Raw genomic sequence first — 20867 nt, 5'->3', positions numbered from 1 at the left:
GCTTTGCATATCTTGTAAGAATAGATGCAGCAAGACATCTTAGGCTCAAGTAGAGCACTTCACTTGGGACAGGAAGATCTGAGTTTGAATCCTGCCTCAGATGCTTGCTAGCAACGTGACACTGAACAAGTCAGTCTCACTTTTCTCATCTGTAGAATGGAAATAACAGCAAAACAAAAGCTAAGTGCTTTGTAAACCTTAAAGTGCTATATAAATGTCAGCTTTTATTATTATCATTATTATTCTAGGTAATTCCATAGAGAAAAGTGCCTGGAAGTGGACATTAGGTATATGTAGCACTCATTCATTTATGTCTTGTAGTTTTGTTTTGTTTTGTTTTTTTGAGGATGACCTTTTTAAATTATATATGCAAATTGGCATAGCATGTACAACAGGATCAATCTTTAGGTTGTCCAGGGTCCAGTAAAATTGTAGTCACTAATGGTCAGTGTAATCACTGAAGCGAGATCCATAAATATAACTTATTCCAACTTGATGAAGCCACTGTCTTTCGCACACTGACGGAAGCACTGGTGGGAAATGTTCAGGCCGTATTTGTGGATCAGGCCATACCTGTTCAAGTGGACTGTGGCACGTCCAATAAGCCTGGCCAAATTTTCGAGGGTGGCTCCAATAGAACAGCTGGTGACCAATGGCGCCACTAGCAAAGATACAAGACAAAAGATGTCTTGTAGTTTTTTGTGATATCCAAAATTTTTTGCTAAAATTCAGGTTCCCTGGGGGTTAGAAAGTGTTATGAATCATTAACACTTGATTAGCATTCTGTTCCATCGTGTGCGTGTGTGTGTGTGTGTGTGTGTGTGTGTGTGTGTGTGTGTGTGTGTGTATGTTTGGGGTACAAGACCAGGAAAAAAGAGTTCCAAGAAGATGCAGAGAAGCCTGAAAAGGAAAGAAAAAGGACCAAAGCTAAACTTCAACAACCTCACAAATTTATCTGAGCTGGCTTTCTTTGTTTTCCATCTGAAGCAACTACAAAGTTGTAGTAGCTTGTGACAGAGCCTATGAACTGGAAGCAGAGCCTTTTAGATTCTTTCTTGTGTGCAATCCTTGTTAACAGTGAAGGTGAATTAATACAGCCAAAAGACTGTATTCTTAAATTTCACTTTGATGCTAATAATAAATGACCTTTCCCTTCCCTTAAAAGGGAAATAATGTCTTCCATTTTCTTGGTTTTGAGGTGTTGAGTGGTCATGTTTTTAATTTTATTTTTGTCTGTATATGTATGTGTGTTTTCTTCCCTTTTCAACAAACACCATATTGGCTTTATCAACTTGAGGCATGGATAAATGTAATTGAAAATAAGCTTATTATTAGCATAGCACTTTACAATATGGTACTGAAAACACCAGAGTAAATTAAGAGGTGGCTGTACAGATTGGAAGCATTTGTTCTGAAACAAATGAAGGCCAAGGAGAGTGCTTATCTGTGGAAAAGTTAATATTTTGGAATTTGGTGTAATATAGAGAAGATAAATCTAACCCATAGAGTTGTTAGAGAAATTAGCTGTGCTAGGGTATTGTGGGGCTTGAGAAAAACCAGCCAGGAAGAAGAAATCCAACTGAATTTTCTGGAGAGTTATGGTAGGAAGAACCAAAACATGAGACCAGCCCTACCCATGAGAACTCAAATTTTAGGTTACCAGATATCTGGGTGAAAGAGTTCAACTCATGCAATGGAAACAGCATAGCAAAAGGTGAGAGGTTATAAAACTGGCTTTTAACACTGGATCTGCCACTATGTGTGTGACTTTGTACAAGTTACTCAAACTCCCAGGTACCAGGTTCTTCATCTGGAAAATGGTGGGGTTTGGGCTAGTTGCTTTCAAATGTTCCTTCTAGCTCTAGCATTCTATAATCAATTACCCTGTATCAGCTATAGTTTCCTATTAGGTAAAACAGGAATAATAATATTTAGCCCACCTCTTTCACTAAGTCATTGGGAGAAGTGAATGCAATAATAGGCATTGTAGTGTGGAAGAAAGACTACTGCATTTAGAACCAAAAGACCTGATTTTAACTCCTGGCTCTGCCATATATTATGTTTGACCTTGGGGAAGTCACTCATTCTCTTCATTGGGACAAGTTGTTCCAAGTACCAAATGAAATATTTGAGTGGAAGGTACATTTGACATGTGAAGATAATATAATTGAGATCTTTAAAGTATCATATGTACAAGTGTGAGATATTATTTAATATAAGTTCTAAAAATGGCCTGGACAAAGAGTCAGGAGACTTCATTAGCTGTACAAACTTCAACAAGTCACCAGACCTCTCTAAATGTCAGGGGTTTTTTTTGTTGTTGTTGTTGTTGTTGTTTTGTTTTGTTTTGTTTTGTTTTCCCCCAGAGGCAGCTGGCAGCATGGTAGATAGAATACTGATCATGGAGTCAAGAAAATCTGAATTCAAGATTTCACACATACTAGCTGTGTGACCTTAGATAAGTCACTTGACCCCTGTCTGCCTCAGTTTCTTCAAATATAAAATGGGGGTAATAATAGCACATACCTCCTAGGGTTCTTATGAGCATCAAAAGAGACAATATGTGTAAAGTACTTAGCAAAATGCTTGGCACATAGTAGGTGCTTAATAAACATTTATTTTTTTCCTTCATTGTCTCACCTGGAATTGGAGGGGAGTTAGATAGTTACCAAGTCTTGCTCCAGAACTATGGTTTAGTTAAAAGTTTTGGAAAAAGAACTAGAATGAAAATCAGAATTTCTAGGTTCTTTATGTACCTCTGCCACATAGTATTTGGGTGACCTTGTACAAATCACTTCACCTTCAGATCTTAGTTTCTTCATTTGTAAAATAAGGGACTTGACCAATAGATAAATGGGCAAAGGACTGAATCAAACAAGTTTTGGGAAAAAAATGTAATTTATAAGTGACCACATGAAAATATGCTCCACTAAATAGGGAAAAATGCAAACTGAAACACTGAGGTTTCATTCTGCTGAAAATTGGCAAAGATGAAAAATAATAGAGACAGTCTCTATGGAAGGGACTGTGGAAAGATAGATGCAGGATAAAATTGTTGGTGAAGCTGCAAATTGGATATCAGTTTGGATTACACAAGAAAAGTGACTAGATTAAACTATCCATACCCTTTGACACAGAAAATCGTGAAACTAAAGATATGTTCCAAGGAAGTCAAAGACGGAAACAAATGCCCAATGCAAATCAAATAGTCATAACAGAGCAGCACTTTTTATGACAGCAAATTACTAGAAATACAATTGGTGTCGATCCAATGGAAAATGTCCCCAAAAAGTTATAGCATAGGAATTATTGTATAGTAAGAAATTATAAATATGAAGTATTCATAAATTATGAAAAGATTTGTATAAACAGATGCAAAGTAAAACAAACAGAACCAAAACAATGTATTCACTGATTTTAATGATAGTTCTTTGAGGGCGGGTACTATCTTTGGTGTCTTTTTATATCCCCAGCCTTAGCACATAGTAGGCACTTTAAAAATGTTGTTTGGTTGATTGACTAATGAAAAGATCACCAAAGGATTACTGAGCTCTGAGTAATTGAAAACCAAGAAAGCTTCCACAAACAGGTGATGAAAAATACCTCCCTGCACAAGAGAAGCAAAGACTCTGAAGCACAAGGGTACAATGTTATTTACATTATCAGATGCAGTTAATAGAAGGGCTTTTGTTTTGTAATTGTTTTTCTTTCTTAAAAGGGAGAGTTGAATGAGGAGGATGGGAGAGGCTCTTTTTCCAGAAACTACTGTGATGTTAAGAAAAATGGGATCAATAAACATTTTTTTAGACAAAATGGTGTTCAGGTCACTTAAAGTTCTAATATTCAATGTTTCTGATTCTATCAGTTCTTTCTTCTTTCACGTTCTTTGGCTAACAGCATTTTAAATAGTTTTAGTTTCTCTGGATTTCTTTTTAAAGATTTAATAAATTGAAACTTCATGTAAATCATACAAAATGTTGGGTATTCATCTAGTGTGTGGCCACACACTTTGGGAGTATCAGAACTGTGACACAAATAGCCGGGCAGTCAATCAACAAGCATTTATTACTGCTCACTATGTGGCAGACACCCTGATAAGTGGGGAGATAAAAGGAAAGGCAAGAACAACCTCTTTTTGGGAAACTGTAGATTGAAACTACCACTAGAGATGAATTATGATTTTGTGGGTGCTGAGGATTTGATGGTTGAAAAAAAAATCTTCTATGAACCTCATCTCATTTACTTATGCCTTTGATCCCTATCAAAATTCTAACACCCATGAGAGTGGAGGGAAAGGGACAAGGCCTGTGATTTCGTTGACAGGGAACTCCCTGATGAGGAAATTTCCACTGCCAATACAAATCAGTAGCCAACTTACAGTCTTAGAGAGTGGACTCTCTCTGTGACTCTCTTATACTCTTTTGAAGCTGTTATTAATCATTTATGCCTCAAGGAGAATGAAAGAGCTGAGCACAGGAGGGTATTGAGTGCCTAAAAAGTTTGTATTAGGAGCAAAGACAGGAAGATCAGACAGCTATGAAACGGAAGAGAAGAGAAGGAGAGGTTTGGAAAACAAAGACAAAGTTACTAGGGCTGTGAACTAGCAATTATATTCCTTAGAAATCTTTCCTGTAAGGAAAGCAGAAAGCTGAGAAACAATTTTTACTGCCAGTGCCTCTGATAAAGGGTTCATTTCTAAAATGTATAAAGAACTGAGTCAAATTTATAAAAAACAACTCATTCCCCAATTAATAAACAGTCAAAAGATATGAACAGAAAATTTTAGATGAAGTCAAAGATATCTGTAGTCATATGAAAAAATGCTCGAAATCACTATTAATTAAAGAAATGAAAATTAAAACGACTCTGCGGTACCACATCACATTTATCAGATTAGCTAATATGACAGAAAAAGAAAATGATAAATGTTGGAGATTATGTGGAAAAATTGGGACACCAATATAGTGTTGATGGAGTTGTGAAATGATCTAACCATTCTGGAAAGCAATTTGGAACTATTCCCAAAGGGCAATCAAACTGCATACATTTTAATGCAGCAATACCACTACTATTGTGTCCCAAAGAGATCATAAACAGGGGGAAAGGACCTATGTGTAACATTTGTAATATTCAAAATTTGTTACATTTGTAACAGCTCTTTCTGTGGTGGCAAAGAATTGAATATTAAAGGGATGCCCATCAATTGGGTAATGGGTGAACAAATTGTGGTGTATGAATGTAATGGAATACTATTGTTCTATAAGAAATGATGAGCAGGAAGAATTTAGAAAAACCTAGAAAGACTTATATGGACTGATGCAAAGTGAAATGAGCAGAACCAAGAGAACATTGTACACAGTAATTGAAACATTATGCAGTGATCAACTGTGATTGACTTAGCTCTTCTCAGTAATACAATGATTCAAGACAATTCCAAAAGACTCATGATGGAAAATGCTATCCACATTAAGAGAAAGAAATGCTGGAGTCTGAATGCAGATCAAAGCATACTACATTCACTTTTTTATTTTTTTTTCCTTTTGTAATTGTAATTTGCAATCATTTTGCTCACCTTTTTTTTTCTTTTACAGAATGACTAATATGGAAATAGGTTTTACATGATGGCACATATCATATATCCTATATCAAATTGCTTACCATCTTACAGAGGAAGGAGAGTAAGGAGGGAGGGAGAAAATTTGAAATTTAAAATTTTATTAAAAATGAATGTTGAAAATTATTTTTACCCATAATTGGAAAAAAATACTATTTATAGAATCTTTCTTGGTCCTCCAGTGCTTTAGAACTAGATTCACAGAGTACCAGGTATTGGATCAGACTTGTGAATATCTCTACGAGATCATTTTGCTATTGTTTGACTCATTCTCTAAAGCAATACATAGATATCAAAATAAGTATATCAAGGGACTATGATGCCTTAGTTAATCATTAGGGAAGGAGGAAAATGGAAGGAAATGGCAATTTGATGGGCTGGAGAAATAATATGGAAGGAGAAGCAAAAAGGAAGGAGAAACAAAACTTCTTAAGTTCCGTTTAAAACTCTTTAAAGGCAACATTAAGCCAGTTTGACTTCTTGTAACTCCTCCTGACCTCTTCTCTCTTAAACTTCTTCTCACTAAGCTTTTCTGTGTTCAATTCAACAAACTTTTATTAAGCACCTACTATGTGTACTATGAGAAGCTAGGTGGCAGAGTAGATAGAGTGCTGGGCCTGACGTCTGGAAGACTCATCTTCCCAAGTTCAAATCTGACATCAGGCATTTACTAGGTATGGGACCCTGGGTTAGTCACTTACAGTTCCTCATCTACAAAATGAGCTGGAGAAGGAAATGGCAAACCACTCTAGTATTTTTTCCAAGAAAACTCCAAATGGGATCACAGAGTCAGAAATCAGTGAAATGACTGAACAACAACAAATGTATACTGTACTCCTATAAGTTTCTGCTCAGTTCAGTTCAACTTAATAAAATGCTGCATAATCAAAAGGCTATGGTATGGGATTTTGTTTGTTTTGATTTGTTTTATTTGAAACTGTCTCCCTATCTCACTCAAATTGGGAGTTCATAAGTGCAATGGCCATCAATGGGCATAATCCCACCACCACTCAACACGGGAGCATAGCCCTACTCTGTTGCTCACCTGAACCAAACACCCTATCACCTTGGCCTACTGTAGCTCAAAACCCTTGAGCCCAAGAGATCTGCTGGTTTCATCGTTCATAAGAGCAGGGATTATAAGCATGTGCCCCCATGCTAGGTGGTATGTTTTCTCTTCAAGCTCGTTTGGAAAAAAATCAATGAAAGGTATCCCAAGTCCCCTGCTGATTACTGAGATGGAATTGTTTGGACTGTGGATGATGAGACACTGTTCAGCTTGGACTGGGTAGTGAATTTTGTTTGTTTGTTTGCTTGCTTGGTTGGTTTTCTCAACCATCAAATCCCCTAGTGAGCAAACAAGTGGGGAATGAGGGTCTCACCCAGTATCTAATATTGTTATCAGAGCAGCCAGTTGGTGCCCAACTGTAACTGCCCATCATTTCAGGAATCCTGTCACTGTAGCCCTTGAATCTCCCTCTTGACTTCCACAAGTGTCAAACTAGATTTGTGGGCAACTTTTCCCTCTCCCCTTCTGCCCAGGTATAGGTAAAAGGGCAGAGAGCTTGCTGGTCCTTCCCAACAGCTCCCTTTGATTTGGGGCCACTGGGTAGGCTGTCTGGCTACTGCTGAAAACAGAGCACAGCACATTAGCATTTCCAGTCTGCCACATAAGAGTCTCAGCGTTTTCAATATATATTTAAAATAACGGAGCGAGACAAGCCACTGCCTTCCCCTGAAATTGCCAACGTATGCTCCGAGATCTCCTGCATTTTGCATTGTGTCAGTCTGTGTCAGAGGTTTCAGGAAAGGTAATATAGAAGATGAATGCAAGTCTATCATTGCAGTGCCAAGATGAAAAAGTGACAGCTCATAATGAAAAGAAAAATAGTTTCCATTTTGGGCCTCTGTAAGTAAGAAAGTGACAGAGTCATGGGAGCTGTGAGCCTGAAAAATGGTCCCTTTGACAGACATGCCTGTAAGTGAAAGTGCACCAGATATAATACTACCCATAATATAGGGAATAATGATTATTTTAGGGATCGCATGATTTTGAATAAATCCTTGACTACTCCCCAGAAAATGGAGTTGAAAGGGACCCAGGAAGAATGGTGGATTAATTTAAGGAATAAATGACCACATCTTTTTTTTTCCCTTTTCTTTCTTTTTTTTTTCTCTTTGGAGCCTAACTTGGTTGAATTTATTCCTGTCAGAAGAGACAAAAAGCCAATACATTTTTTTGAGTTCTGGAAGAAGAGTTGGTGGGAATGATGTCACTTTAGCATCTTCCTTCAGTTTTCTTTTTGGGGGTAAATTAAATTCTCTGAAGCAAAGCTACAGTTGGATTTGAACAAATTATGTGTGTGTGTGTGTGTATATATATATATATATATATATATGTATATATATGTAAACAAATATTATGTGTGTATATATATGTGTGCATGTGTATATATATACATATATACATACACACATATATACATATATACATATATATACACACATATATACATATGTGTGTATATGTGTGTGTGTGTGTGTGTGTGTGTGTGTGTGTATATATATATATAACCCACAAGTCTAGGAGAGCTAGAGTCAGGCTGTGTCTATGGAACACCAAACATTTTGGGATAATTGGAAAAAAATCTCAGATAAAATCTGGTTCTCATACCCTAAAGATATAGATACTAGACACTCTCTGAATAACTCAGCATTTCATTGAAAATTTTCTAATTTTTTTTTAATAGGGAAGCTGAGGCTCAGAGAATGTAAGTGTCTTGCCCAAGATCACAGAAACTAAAAAAATGGCAGGGTCTCTGGGACAGATCTGTCTCCTAATCAAGTGGGCTATTTGTGATACTACCTCACCTGCCTGGAAGAGTTTTTTTTTTTTTTGGCTTTGGATTCCCAGCACCTGGCATGGAGCCTGGCACCAAGGAGACACCAAAGTAACATTAATTAAGTGAAAAAATGATATGACATGGACCCAGTCTTAGTTGTTTCTTAGCCCTTTTGCTCTGTTTAAAATAGTTCTCCTTATATAACCTCCTTTTTCATTAGCATTCCTCTTGTGGATAGGAGAAAACAGCATCCAAAAATGCCCTGCATGGAGTTTTGACTTGGGGGATGAAATGCTTTCCTCATAATGTATTTGCCATATTCCAGGTCAAGGGGACTCTAAAACACATAGTGCTTTATTGATTTTCCCCTAAATTATGCACAGGAAATTCTAAGGTCAGAGCCCCTCAAATTTCCATTTTTAAAAAATTCAATTGTATCAGTTAAAATAAGTGAATGATCACTAAACAGTGGTGATCCCTGCTGAGAAGAATGAAGATGGGGAGACTTGGGAGGAAATAGGATAAATATTAATCTTAAGATCATAATACTCATTGAAGGAACCTTAGTAATTATCTAATCTGACTCCTCCAAACAATGCTAGAATTCAATTCAAATTTATTAAGGGACTAGTCAACTGAATAAACATTTATTCTGTGTCTACTGTATTCAAAGCCCTGTGATAAGCACTGGAAAAAATATTTGGCTTACCCTCCTAGAGCTTACCAAAGAGAAGAGGAAATTAAATAAATAAACAAATAAATAAAATTAATAGATGAACAAATGAGTGATGGATCCATAAATTGGATATCAAATAGATTGTTAAAAGAGCATTACATTAGAACTACATGAAAAAACAGATACAATTAATGAAATCAATGAAGCCTTCATGGCAGAAGTAACTTGTGATCTGTGTCTTTCAAAATGTGTAGGGCTTTAACTATTAGAGATGGGTGGAAGGTAATATAACATTCCTCACCAATGGTCACCCTGAATATGCTTGAACATATTAGTGATAGAAAATTAACAATTACTAGAATAGTCCAATTTTGATCACTTAGAAAATATCCCTAATATTGAGCCAAATTTGTCTACCTATATCTTTCACTCATTACCAGTTAGTCAACAAGCATTCCTTATGCCCTCATTATGAGCAAGGAACTGTGCTAAGCACTGGTAATACAAGTGAAGGCTAAAAAAAGTCACTTCTATTAAAAATTTCACAGTCTCATGGGGGAGACTATATGGAGACAGCACGTATATGCAAAATACGTCATCTTAGAAGGGAAGGTCCTAGATGCTGAGGAGACTGGGAAAGGCCTCCTGCAGAGGAATTACTCCCAGAATGATCTTTCTCATGATACTCTTCCAATATCACTAGTCCTTCATTCTACTCAAGACAAATCCCAATGTGCTTCTACCTTTCTTCCCACATTTTTATGCAGGTAAAATCAAGTTCACATGTGCTTTGCTCTTAAATGAACAAAATTTGTCTTATTCTCTATACTAGGCAAACAAAATGGTTGAAAAATACAAATTGCCCAAATTATTGACCTACAGCAGGAAAGTCAGACTACTGATGCAGTTGATAAATATACATTTCTTGGACAGATGCTACAGATGGGTAATGAGCTGGCCCCACAGCTGAATAAGAAGAGAAAACTATATTTGGGAAAAAGTGCAGTGCTTTAAATTGTCACAATCCATTCACTCTCACAAAAGCCCATCCTACTATCACCAGTGTTTTCCTGGTGGAACAATAGGCCTATGAATCATGGAGAATCATGATCTCAGAAGAATCAAAATTGGCATTTTAACTAATAGAACAGTGAAAAAATGCAGAGGATTTCAGTAGGCTGTAGTATGTTACTAAAAATGGTTAGTGCACATGGAGTGTAAATATACAGTATATAAAATTTAAAAGACTTGGAATAGGAGATGGGATGATCATGTAAAAAGAATTAGAGGAAATGGATGGTAGCCCAAAGTGGTATAGAGATACCAAAAGTGCCAGAAGAGGGCTTCCAGAATGCTTACTGAGGATTTATAAGAAGTTATGGGCAAGGTAGGATTTGTGTGGATAGAAGAAGCAGCTATTCCAATAAGCTCATGGTTCCATGAAAATCACAAATCAAGTTAAAATGAAAACCAAAGGCAGCTTTGGACCACAAAACAATTGATGAAAGAGCAATATATAGTGCTGGGCAACAGAGGATACATAAGGGGAAAAATATTGACCTACCTATTTTGCTTTGTTGATAATATGGTACAGCAAACTGTATAGAAACCTCCAGATTATTTGTTTACTAATAGCTATAGATCTTTATCTCTTTTCAATCCCTGTCCCCAACCCCAAAGGAATACTACTAGACTTGGGATTTCCTTGATGTAAAACACCAAGTGAAAAAATTCCCTCTAACAATATAGACCAGTACTTTTTCCACAGCTTATAGTCTTGAGAGCTGCTTAGAGCACTGAGAGGTTGAATGATTTTCCCAGGGTCCCAAAGCCACTATGTGTCTAATATGGGACTTGAGCCTCAGCCCTCCTGACTTCAAAGCCAATCTCTAACCACCAGGCTACATGATATCTGTCTGACCTGTTCCACCTCCTCCTCTCCCCAGAAATACAGAGACTTAGATAATTTCTTCAATTCATTTAGCTGTAGGAATGGCTCTGGAAAGTTAAGACTTCAAAACTTGGAATTTCTCCCAGAAATTCCAAATTTCCCAGAAAATTTTGAGTTTAGAGAACTGAAGAAAGTGCAAGGTATATGTATGTTCTGATGGGAAATTGTTTAAGATGGTGACAGTCTGACCAAGTGTATATAGGCAACTCTAGCACTTGAAGCTGCTAAATTATGACTAGACCAAAGATAAAACAGGCTGAATAAAAGTAGGAATGGATAACTCAGAACAAAGAATAGGAAAACATACTGACATGGCTTTTCCATTCTAATACAATTTCCTCATGGTTCAAATAACCACAAAAAGGTTCTATTTATCCCCAATATAAAACTTAATCATATGCATACACACATGTATGTGTGTGTATATATACATACGTGTATGCATATATGTGTGTGTGTGTGTGTGTGCATATGTGTGTATTTTATTCATGGCATAATGGTGGGAAAAATCTCTAGATTTCCATACAGAAGACCTAAATTTGAGTTTTAACTTCTATGCTTACTAATTATATGACCTTGGGTAATTCAAAACATTATAGGACTATAGTTTTGGAGCTAAAACAGACCTCAGAGATCATTTGGTTAAATCCTCTCATTTAGATGAGGAAACTGAGATATAGGAAAATTAAATGACATGTTCAGGATTATGCCAGTGGTAAGTGCCCGAGGTTCTACAGAGCCAAATCACTTAATCTCTCTGAGTCTCAGTTTCCTTATTTTTCAAATAGAGATAATACTTTCATTACCTAAATAGCAAGCACCACCTAATTTAAGATCGCTATATAGGGAACATTTTGGAAACTATAAAGCACTATATTAAACAATCAACTCTTATGGTCATTCAAATATTTCATGCATCTAAAACTTGCCTTTGCAGTTATCAATCGGTTTCATTTTTTGTTTGTTTGTTTGTTTGTCTTCATAAATCATCCAAAACATTTCACACAGTGTTAAGAACATGTTAGCTGCTAAAAAAAAAAATACACTTACAGAATTGAATTTTGAGAGATGGGGTTGAACTGCCAAGTTCCAGGGTTGTAGGACTGAGGAAGGGAGAAGGAGGATATTGAAGAAAAAAAATAATGAAAGGGAATTTTAGGGATAAGAGGAGGGCAAAAGGAAAACAGCAGGAGGGACAGGGAGGAATACAGAATAAGGAAGAAGATAGTGCAGGAAAGAAAATGTTGCAAAGATCTATTGTCCTAGAGAAAAGTTACAGAAATTGTGATACACTAATGTAACGTGATATCACTGTACAGTAAGATATGATGAATACAGAGAAGAATGGGAAGACTATATGTATGTGTAATATAACAATGAAAAAACAAAAAGTGGAAGTATGTACTTACATTGATCAAGCTTGGCCCCAAAGAAGAGAAGATTAAATATGCCTATCTCTCTTCTTTGAAGAGGTGGGAGATTAAGGGAGTGGAACTTTGAATCTACTGTTAGACAGGATTTATATATTTCTTATGTTAGTCAGTTAGAAAAGTAAATTTTTCTTTCTTTTTTTACTTGTTAAAAGGAATGACTCTCTGGAAAGGGGAAGGAGAGGTTTATATATTTGGAAATAATGGAGATACAAAAGATTAATAATTTTTTAAATAAAAATGTCTATTTTTCCAAATAATTAGATCTCACTTTCTCTCCAAAGTTGTTCTCTTTTCAACACCCTATTAGTTATTCTGATTATATAAAATATAAAGCCTCCTTTAAGTCATACTGGTCCTTAATATCTGCTTACCTTTCTTTTAATAAGGAGGTTGTAAACCTGGTTTCCAGTTATCTGAAAGCAGAAATCAACAAATATTACAAGCTTACAATCTTGAATTTACAAATCAAAATAACTTCTTATTCATTTTTCTTGCAGCTAATGATCAGCTCTTCATCTGGTCTGATCTGACCTTTTCTACTCACATCTTACCAACCCTTCCTGAATACTCCATCTACACCATTTCTTCCTGAATATTTTTTCCACTGAGTTTTTATAACACTCTTCTCCCCTCATTCTTTTTCTCCCTCACTGCTTCTTAGTCTGCCTTGTCAGATCTTTGTGATTTGAGATTTTCTTGGCAAAGAAACCAGAGTGGTTTGCCATTTCCTTCTACAACTCATTTTACAGATGAGGAGCTGAGGCAAATGGGTTAAGTGACTTGATCAGGGTCACACAGCTAATAAGTATAGGAGGTTGGATTTGAACCCATGAACCCAAGCCTGGCACTCTATCTGCTGTACCACCTAGCTTTATTCTCAGGCACCCCAAATAGTCTATTTTTACCATATATTGTCATTTCTGCATCTATACATCTTTCATGATTCCTATCTAATCACATAGTTACAATCCTATTTCAGTCCCTCATCATCTCTCACCTGAGTTATTTTAATGACTTTCTAATTCTTCTCCCTGCTTTATGTCTCTCCCTGTTCCAATCTATCCTTCACCCAGCTGCCAATGTGATTTTTCTAAAGCAGTTTTGATCATGTTAGCCACCTGCTCAATGAGTTCCAATTGCTTCCTATGATATTTAGGATTAAATATAAAACTATTTTTTTTCACTTAAAATCTTCATTATTTGGCTCCTCCCCACTTTTCCAGTCTTCTTACAATTAACTTCCTTTCATGCACTTCAATATCCAGTAAGTTCCTCAAGCACACTCCTCCATCTCCTTTCTCCATACCTTGTACTTGCTATGCTATCTGTGGGATGCTCTGTACTTTCATCTCCACATCTTGGTTTCTCTGCCTTCCTTTAAGACTCATCTCAGGGGCAGATAGATGGCACAGTGGATAGAGCTCCAGCCCTGGATTCAGGAGGACCTGAGTTCAAATCTGGCCTCAGACACATAACACTAACTAGCTGTGTGACCCTGGGCAAGTCATTTAACCCCATTGCCCAGCCAAAAAAATAAAAATTAAAAAAAAAAGACTCATCTCACATTTTCCCTTCTGTGGGAGGCTTTACCTGATCTCCTCAGCTCCCTGTGCTGTCTTGGATATACTCTGTACACATCTTATATCTACCTTGTTACTTACGTATTGTCTCCCTTTTTATTATTTTCACCCTTTTAGGGGCTAGGTATTTTTCCCCCTCTGTATCCTCATGACATAACCCAGCATCTGGAATACAGTAAGCAATTAATAAATGCTTGTGGATGGATTTCCATCCACCATTCCTATCAGGCTGATCTCACTGTTCTCTGAATATTTCATGTCTAGGCACTTTTCCCTCTGCTACCTTAAATATCCTCCCTTTATCCCCTATATACATCTAAATCCTGCCCATTGTTGTGAGTCCCAACTCCAAAAATTACAGAAAATATTATAGATCACTTTGGAGTAGAGTAGGTATGAAAGCCTTTCATAGAAGAAGTGAGATACGTTAATCGCTAAAGAATGGGTAGGATTTTCATAGACAGGCAAGAATGTGAAAGGTATTCCTTAATTTTTTTTTTATTGAAGTTCTTTTATGGTAATGGAATTGCTAGTCATTCAACACACATTTATTAAGTGTCTACTATGTTCCAGGCATTGTGATAAGTGCTAGAAATACAAAAAGATTCAAAAGATAGTCCCTATTCTCAAAGAGTTTACTTGAACACAGATTATACATGTTATGTCCTATCTAAAGAATGGGTCATTTCTTAGAATCATGGAATCTCCGAGTTGGATCAGGCTTTGAATTTCATTAGGACAACCTTGGCCCAAAAATGAATTTCCTTTTTAACATCCCTAAAAAAATAGCAATTGACATTCCATTTGAAAATTCACAGTGGCAGGGAACTCACTACTTCCAGAGCAGTCCGTTCCATTTTTGTACAACTCTAATTGTTAGAAAGCGTTTTTATTTTTTTTTTTACCTTTATATCAAACTAATTCCATTCTCCTGCAGCTTCCACCCACTGTTCTTAATTCTGCCCTCTGGGGCAAAGTAAAACAAATGTCATCCTTTTTCCACATGACAGCTGCTTAAATACTAGAAGACAGCTATTCTGTCATCCTCTAAGTCTTCTCTTCTGCAGGCTAAATATCATGTCCTTTCATATATGGCATGATCTCCAGTTTTCTCCCTATCTTAGCCATCCTCCTTTGGATAGCCTCCAACTCTTTTATGTCCCTTTCTCAAACTGGGGGACCAGACCTGAAGACAATACTGTACATGTGATTAGACTAGGGCCATTGACCATGAAATTATAAGATCTCTCCTTTTAGGGAAACTGTTTCTCTTAATATAGCACAAGACTTCATTAGTTCATTAGCTTTTTGGGCTGCCATGTTACACTACTGAGTTAAGCTGTGTGTGTAGTTTGCAGAGGTCATTTTCATATAGAAACAAAGGGGAGGAGGGTTATGGTGGTGGGTGAGAGAGTCTGAGATGGAGAAACAGAAACAGAGAGGCAAAAATATAGAGAAAGAACAAACAGAGACAAAGAAGGGAGGGTAATCATTTACTATGTATCAGGTGCTGTGATAAGCAGTGGAATGTAAACGACAGTCCCTTCTTAATTTATATTCTAATAGGCAATGACAACATGGAAAAAAAAATGGAAAGTGGGTGGGCCTATCAAAGCCTAGGAAGGGTCTGGACACAAAGTCCCATTTTCCAAGTGGAAAGAGTAAAGATGATGTCCTGATGATTGAATTCCAGTGGAGGCAACTTGGCTGGAGATTGTACAGGAGGAAATGCTTTGGAGACTTTAACTAGATTAAATAAAATGTTATGTTAATGGAATGGAAATATTCAACCCCATGTTTACGAACTGAGTTTCACTGATAGCCATTCAGATAACACAGCTTAGGAAAATGAATATGACCCCAGGAGATCACATTCTGACCCTAGCGGTTATGACTATATGCCCTGACACTTCCCAAAGAAAGTGTTGAAAGTTTTTCATGTTTCTCTGATTTTCAAAGATTGAATGGCCTCCTATTTCTTGGATCTGTCTTTTTTCTTAGGTTGCATTGATTCATCTTCTAGACATACTAGCCTGAAAGAAGTGTGCTGAAACAATTTTTAAAAACGCTATATAGCTGACTTTCATCAAAACAAATATTTCAAGGTCTCTGTCACTTTGAAATTTTCCATTGCTGCTAATTTCTTTTTTAGGTAGTATCACAGCTGCTTTAGAATCATAATTCATGAGGTGGTTCCAAGAAGGTGGAGAAAAGGCAGGAAGTTGCCTGAGCTCTCCCCAATTTCCCTTTAAACAACTTCAAATTATGTCTCAAAATGAATTCTGGAGCAAAAAAATTAAAAAAAAAAAAGGATGGGGTGAAACAATTGTCCAGCCTAAGATAACTTAAAAGAACTTCAGGAAAGTACTGTTTAACTTGAATAAAGGGGGAGCACAGACAAGTTCAAGCAGTGTCCAGGCAAGCCAGTGGGAGATTCCCTAGCCCCAGCACAAATCAGCAACCAAGGCCAGTAGTCCCAGCTCAACAGGCCAACAGCACAGAGAGGCAGCTGTGAGGCCTCTAGCCCTGATGCAATAGGCTAGTGGTAAGGCCTGGCAAACTTGGAGGCCCCTGGCACAGTCAACTAAAGTAGGCTGGGCCACCCCAGCTCATCCTCCTGCAGAAAGCTATGATCCAGCCTCTTTGCCCCCAGTGCAAGAAGCATGAGACAGTGCACTCTCTACCCTAGGAGCAGAGCTCAACTTTAAAAGTCACTGAAATGGCTGGAAAATGAGCAATAAACAAACAAATAAAAGGCCTGACTATACAAAGCTACAAGAAGGGAAGATCAAAACACAAACTCAGAAAGGGACGACAATATCAAAACAATGACATGTGAAGCCCCAAAGAGAAATATGAATTGGTATTAGGCCCAAAAGTCCTCCTAGAAATGCTCAAAAAAATTGTTTTTTAAATCAAGTAAGAGTTGTAGAAGAAAAAATTGGGGAAACAAATGAAAGTTATTCAAGAGAATCATGAAAAAAGAGTCAACAGCTTGGAAAAGGAAGCACAAAAAATGGAAAAAGAAAACAGCTTCTTCAAGAGTAGAATTGGCCAAATGGAAAAGGAGGCACAAAATCCACTGAAGAATAAAGTTCTTTAAAAAGCAGAATTGTGCAAATGGAAAAGAAGGTAAAAAAAAAGCTAACTGAAGAAAATAATTCCTTAAAAATTAGAATTGGACAAGTGGAAGCTAATGATTCTGTGAGACATCAAGAATCAATCAAATAAAATCAAAAGAATGAAAAACTAGAAGAAAATGTGAAATAGCTCATTAGAAAAACAACTGACCTGGAAAATAGATCCAGGAGAGAAAAATTTAGGAATTATTGGTCTACCTGAAAGCCATGATCAAAAAAAAAAGAGAGAGAGCCTGGACAGTGTCTTCAAGAAATTATCAAGAAAAACTGCCCTGATATCCTAGAACAAGAATATAAAATCATAATTGAAGAATCCACTAATACCTGATGAAAGAGATATCAAAATGAAACTCCCAGAATATTATATCCAAATTCCAAAACTCTCAGGTCAGGGAGAAAATACTGCAAGCAGCCAGAAAGAAATAATTCAACTATCAAGAAGTCACAGTCAGGATTACACTGAATTTAGCAGCTTTTACATTTAAGAATCAGAGGGCTTGGAATATGATATTGCAGAAGACAAAGGAGCTTGGATTACAACCAAGAATCAACTACACAGCAAAACTGAACATAATTATTCTGGGGGGGGGGAATGGACATTTAATGAAATAAGGGACTTTCAAACATTTCTGACGAAAAAACCAGAGCTGAACCGAAAATTCAAATTTTAAACACAGGGCTCAAGAGAGACATAAAAAGATAAGTGGGAAAGGAAAAAAAAACATGTTATTAAATGAGGCTAAGCTTTTTATTTATTTATTTGTCTGCTCTTTATTTATTTATTTATTTATTTATTTGTTTGTTTATTTATTTTTAGGTTAAACTTTGTATATCCTTGAATGGGAAGATGAGACATGTAAGTCTTAAGAGAGGTATCTCTATTAGGGCAATCAGAAGGAAGATACATAGACAGAGGGTATGGGTATAAACTGACTTTGATGGGATGATATAAAAAAAAATTAAGGGGTGAGAAAGAGGTTTGCACTGGGAGAAGAAGAGGCAGAATGGGGTAAATTACATCAGATGAAGAGTTGCAAATGACCTAATACAGTTGAGGGAAATAAAAGGAGGGAGAAGGGTTTGAGCATTGCTTGAACCTTACTCTCATCAGATTTGGCCCAAAAAGGGAATAATATACCACACTTAGTTGGTTATAAAAAATCTATCTTACCCTATAGGGAAGTAAGAGGGGAGAGAGACATGAAAAGTAAGGACACTGATAGAAAAGAGGGCAGATTGAGGGAAGCAGTGGTCAGAAGCAAAACCTGGCTATGGAGAGAGAGGGTGAAAGAAGAGAGAGAGAAAAATATAAACAGGAAAACAAGATGGAAATACACAGTAAAAAAATAAATGCTAAAATTGTTTTTACATGTAATTAGAAAAAATAAAATTCTATTTTTAAAAAGATAATTTCTTGACAATAAGAGAATCATAATTCATTTTACTGTCTTTTTATTCAACAGCTGACACTTTCCCTGGTCTACCACCTTGTCTTCCTGATTTATCCAATTTATCCAATCAGAAATCAGTTCTTAAACTCCTACACACTGACACACCCTGCTTCCTTCTCCAGTTTTCTGGGTTTTACTGAGCTTTAATATGTGAGTTTGGGGTGGGAGGAAATGCTAGCTATTGGCACCATGGAAAATGATAAATGCTAGAGGGGCTGTGGGAAAACAGGTTCATTGATGCTCTACTGGTGGGCCTGCAAATGGGTACCAACATTCTGGAAAGCAATTTGGAATTACCTATAACAAGTTCCTGAATGGTATCTTTGCTTATAGGTCTATATACTCAAAAGAGATCAAAGAAAGATGACAAGGTCTACTTTCTATGAAATATTCTTAGTAGCTTTATGTGGTGGCAAAAAAAAAAAAACCCTAGAAACTATAGGGACATCTGTCAATTGAGGAATGGCTGAATAAGTTGTAGTATATAAATTTGGGGTACCATTTATTGCGCTGTAAGAAATGAGGAAATACATCACGTCAAAAAGATAGGGAAAGACTTATATGTACTGATGCATAGTGAAGCAAGCAGAACCAGGAGAACAATTTATACTGTAAAATCCATATTGTAAAAATGAACAATTTAGAAAACTTTTATAAACTGAAGAATGAAATTAAGAGAACAAGGAGAGCGATTTATACAGTAACAACATCATAAAAATACACCATTTTGAAAGCTGTTAAGATCAATGATCAACACAATAACCATTCATGATTCCAGAGGACTGATGATAAAACATTAATGCTATCCATTAATAGAAGCTAACAGCTAACATTTATGTAGCACTTACTATGACTAGGCACTATGATAACTGTTTTACGTATATTGTTTCATTTGATCTTCAAAACAAACCTTGGAGGTAGGTACTATTATTATCCCCATTTTATAGATTAGGAAACTGAGGCAAGCAGAGGTTAAAGGACTTGCCCAGGGTCATACAATAGTGCATATCTGAGAGTGGATTTGAACTCAGGTCCTCCTGATTCCAAGGCCAACACTATATCCACTGTGCTACCTAACTGTCATCATAAGGATATGACAGATTTAAAATATAGAATGATACAGAATGTGTGTGTGTGTGTGTATATATATATTATATTCTGTATTTTAAATGTGTTATTTGTACATGGGTGAGTGGATAGATAGATAGATAGATAGATAGATAAGTAGATAGGCAGATAGGCAGATAGACAGGCAGACAGATGTAAACAAATATTGAAGGAATATTTTGCTTGACTCTGCACATTCATTAAAAGAAATTTGTTTTTCTTTTCCCCCCCCATAAGGTGAGTAGTAAGAAGGAATGGAAAAAAAATTGATTTTTCTTATTTTCAAAAATATATAGAGAGAGAAGTAGGAGGGTGCTACAGATGTGAAATATCGTGTGCACTCTCAGGTAAAGTCACTGCATGATTAATTTTACTTAACTTTTATACTTTGTTACAAGAGATCTCTCACGAAGTGGGAGTAATCTATAAATGTGTGTAATATAAAAATAAAACATGTCCATGAAACTAAATTAAAGAATGAGAAAGTTACTATATATGGACTATTGCCCAGCTACACCTACTCCATCCTGTGACTTCACAGTTGATTTTCTGAACCTCAGTGTAGGAGTTTACATTGATGACCATCAAATTCCATAGTTGATTCAGCCCATCATTCTAGCCTGCCAAGATCTTTGTGGATCTGGATTCTGTCATCCATCGTGTTAGTTACCTTTCCACCTTCATACCAATAGCAAACTTGATAAGCATGACATCTGAGCCTTCATCTAAGTTCTGATAAAAAATGTAACACCACACAGAGCCATTCCTGAACTGAATTTTCCCTGACTCATATATAGAATTCAAAACTTACACTTGTCATTGCCTGCAGTTGCATCCCCCATCAAATATACATATATAATACTCTTTCAATATATTCCTATCTTTAAGGGTTAAATTGAAAGGAATAAAAATTGGCTAATAAAAATCCAGGCCACTAAGAATAGCACACTTTGGCAGATTTTGCTTTCCCTGGGGGCAAGTACCTTTCCAATTCTCTGTGACTTTCAAAAATACATTTGGTCACTCTATTAATTCTCTTCATTCCCTGGGTGTTTTATTGTCTGGCCTCACT

General features: G+C 36.5%; 1 pseudogene; it reads right to left on the bottom strand.

Moving 5' to 3' along the window:
- Positions 1 to 482: 482 nt before the first annotated feature.
- On the bottom strand, positions 483 to 6733 carry LOC110208006 (small ribosomal subunit protein uS14 pseudogene; annotated as a pseudogene).
- Positions 6734 to 20867: the final 14134 nt, after the last annotated feature.

This window comes from Phascolarctos cinereus, unplaced genomic scaffold (assembly GCF_003287225.1).
Source record: "Phascolarctos cinereus isolate Bilbo 61053 unplaced genomic scaffold, phaCin_HiC Scaffold_4;HRSCAF=312, whole genome shotgun sequence".
Lineage (NCBI taxonomy): Eukaryota > Metazoa > Chordata > Mammalia > Diprotodontia > Phascolarctidae > Phascolarctos > Phascolarctos cinereus.
The sequence above is the reverse complement of the archived record's forward strand: the minus strand, read 5'-3'. Positions and strand labels throughout refer to the sequence as shown.